Source organism: Marmota marmota, unplaced genomic scaffold, assembly GCF_001458135.2.
Source record: "Marmota marmota marmota unplaced genomic scaffold, marMar, whole genome shotgun sequence".
Classification (NCBI taxonomy): domain Eukaryota; kingdom Metazoa; phylum Chordata; class Mammalia; order Rodentia; family Sciuridae; genus Marmota; species Marmota marmota.
In genome coordinates, this window is record NW_026000005.1 from 48,629,715 (window position 1) to 48,632,939 (window position 3,225).

Sequence of the window (3,225 nt, forward strand, 5' to 3'; positions counted from 1 at the left end):
TCTACAGACCCCAGTTTCCTGATTTGAATTTTACATCTGGGAAAATATACCCAAGAGATTCTGTTGAGGGACAATAAAATACATGGTAGACAGTCGATTTAGTTCGATCCTTTTTTCCTTTTAATATTATGTGTGTAAATTCAAGTTCACCATGAGGGCAGAGAGATGGAGGCCTTAAAAAGTTTCTTTTCCCCTTTTTATATATTTCTAAACTCTTGGAAATATTTTGAATAGTAATTATATTAATTTTTTAAAAACCTTTATTTATTTTTATGTGGTGCTAAGAATCAAACCCAGTGCCTCTAACGTGTAAGGCAAGCATTCTGCCACTGAGCCCCAGCCCCAGCCCTAATTTTTAAGTAATTATCTCTAAGCAAGTAAACTTTTTTAAAAAGGTAAAAGTATGTTTCCAACAAACCAAATCCAGACCTAACTTCTGTCTTTGATGACCTTAAGTAGTGGACTGATGCAGCCTCCATGTCCCCATCCTCAGTCACTCACCCCCTGAATGACCATCAACATCTATTCACAGAGATTTCTGATCCTCCCTCCCATCACATCTGCTCTGCTCCTGCCTCCTCGCCTGGCCTCTGCTTGACCCTCTGCTTCCCAACCGAGGTGTCCCAGGACATTTGCACGTCAGGCAGCCTCTGCTCAACTGAGCTGGCCTTGCCCCACTGAGCTGGCCTTGCCCTGGGCACTCTGCAGTGCTGTCCTATTACCAACACCCTTGATGTCCAGTGAGCAGGCGGCTGAAGATTCTTGTTTATTCATTTATTAACTCTGTCATTCACTCAGCAGATGTTAACAGCACCCAATGTGTGGGGCCTTCTGCAGAAACAAATTACTTGCAAGTCAAATAAAAAAAGTCCAAAGAACCAGGAGGTAAGAGAGCGTGCTCCTGTCAATCACTGGGCTAAGATCCTATGAGAAAGAGCATTTCTCACCAGAAGCAGTATATTAAAATAACGCCAAAGTGGCGTTTTCAAATAAAATTGTAAACCTCAATGCTGATTAAAAGACGAGCATTTGGGCCATTCATATCCAATGTAGGAGACCAGGAATCGATACCAGGTGCGGCAGTTTAATTGACAGAGTAGTTTGTGTTTGTTCCCTCTGAATTTTTTCGCCTTTCTCCTGTGAAGAAGGTAGCCAGAGTGTAGTAGTTTCCTGTTGCTGTGTGACAGGTCACCACCAATTAGGTGGCTTAACACAGAGCTCACAGCTTTGGCATCACGAGCCCCAACAGTCTCAGCTGGGCTGTCTCTGCCCTGGGTCTTGGAAGACAGGATCAGGCATCTGCGGGCTGCGTCGCTGTGGTTCCTGGGGAAGAGCTCCGCTCCTCCAGGACTTGGCAGGGCTCAGCTCCTTGTGGCTGCAGGCCACTGTGAGCGGGGGGCCTCTCGGCTCCTAGAGTCCACCCAGCTCCTTGTCACTCAGCTGCCTCCATCTCTGAAGCCAGTATCTGTCTCCAGAGAGATCCCAATCCCTGGCAAGGGCTCAATTGATGGTATCAGGCCCAGTCATTGAAAATAAATAAAATAATTTAAGTAAATAAATGAGCCAGGTGAGTGGTGCACACCTGTAATCCCAGGGGCTCAGGAGGCTGAGGCAGGAGGATCGTGAGTTCAAAGCCAGCCTCAGCAAAAGCAAGGTGCCAAGCAACTCAGTGAGACCCTGTCTCTAAATAAAATACAAAATAGGGCTGGAGATGTGACTCAGTGGTCGAATGTCCCTGAGTTCAACCCTGTACCCTAAATAAATAAAGGGAATAAATGAGCGATGATAAAACAAACCTCGGAGCTTGGGGATTGCACCTGCATGGCATCTGTGGCAATAGATAACTGGCACACTGACCTTCTCATAGTTACACAAAGGTAGCCCTGCCCTAGACCTCCTGCCCAAGGCATGAAGCTGGGAGTGGTGTCAGAAAAGGATTTTTAATAACATGAAAAAAAGGAGAGGCTGCCATTTCTTTATCCCTTGGCCTGAGTAGAATGTTCTCCCATGTGCACGTCTCAGCCCTCCCTCCCCCACGCACACACACACACACACACACACACACACACGCACACCTTTACTCTGACAGAGGAGCAAGGACTGGCCACTTGCAGGCAGTCTGGACTCCCCGTGGCTGTCCACAGCCTGCAGCAGGCCCGAGCGCAGCACATTCTAGCTCCTTTGCTGGGGACCCTCTGCCCTTCCCTGAGGGGACACGGGGAGGTCTGAGCCCAGCGTCTCACCTCAGAAGGGCAGGCCCGGCTGTGAAGGCAGCAGCCTGAAGGACTGTCCTCCTCTCACTTCCGCAGGAGGGAAGGGACCCAGCTGCCCATTCGACAGCCCTGCTGTCACACGCTGGCTGCCGGCAACATCGTAGCAAAGTAAACGGAGATACTTTTATTTTGGCATTGGGCTCCCTGACCTGAGAAGACTCTGCTCTAGTGTCCAGTTGTGACCACAGTCCTCTGCTCGGTCGCCTGGTCATAGTTCTCTACTTGCTTCTGCCCCACTCTCCACGCCCAGGCCCCGTGAGCCTGCCTATGCACACGCTCACACACGTACCTCCTTCCAGACACAGAGCACGTGTGCAGACACACACACACGCAGACTCACACATACACACACACACACACACACACACATTCTCTCCAACATAAAGACCCTTTTGCTCACAAATGCACACGCAGACACACGACCTCTCGGCACACCCCCAGCCCACAGTGTCCACCAGCCACATGTGTGGGGTTTATTCCCAGGTGTGTGCTGAGTCTCCCTGTTTCCACCAAAGTCAGATGATTAGAATCCTGAAGAACTGGGAGCCCAACAGCCACACAGCCCAGGCCACTGAGCCTGTCTTGTCTTTTCTTGCTCTTGTTTCCCCCCAATGCCCCTATTCTTCCAAACCAAGGCCCTCGACTGTGTTCGGTGCTGGAAGCCACAGGATCCCTTCCTGGGCTGCCCAGGCTCCCATCCTTGCACACAGGGCCCTGTAGCTGAAGGCCAGATCCCCTCCTGAGGCTCAGATCCAGGGTTTCACACCCAGCCGCCTCCTGTGGTGGCTCTCCTGCACCCCCCACCCCCGTGTTTGGAGGAGGTCCAGGGCTCCTGCAGCAGGAGACACACAGCAACTATGGGGTTGCAGCTCTACCCTCCTCACTGCTGGGAAGGCCCACAGAGGACAGAAGCAGTCTCTGTGCTTGGCTGGGTTCCACTCCCTTGGGAAGG

At 50.8% G+C, this 3,225-nt stretch overlaps 1 long non-coding RNA gene across 6 annotated transcripts in view; it reads right to left on the reverse strand.

Annotated features, from left to right (window-relative positions):
• Positions 1 to 2,464, reverse strand: part of LOC107138493 — a 9,416-nt gene extending 6,952 nt beyond the window's left edge. For all 6 annotated transcript variants that reach the window (XR_007349568.1, XR_007349566.1, XR_007349567.1 and 3 more), the window contains exon 1: positions 2,244 to 2,464. This is a non-coding gene — a long non-coding RNA (uncharacterized LOC107138493). The remainder of the gene's footprint in view (positions 1 to 2,243) is intronic.
• Between the last annotated feature and the right edge of the window lie 761 nt (positions 2,465 to 3,225).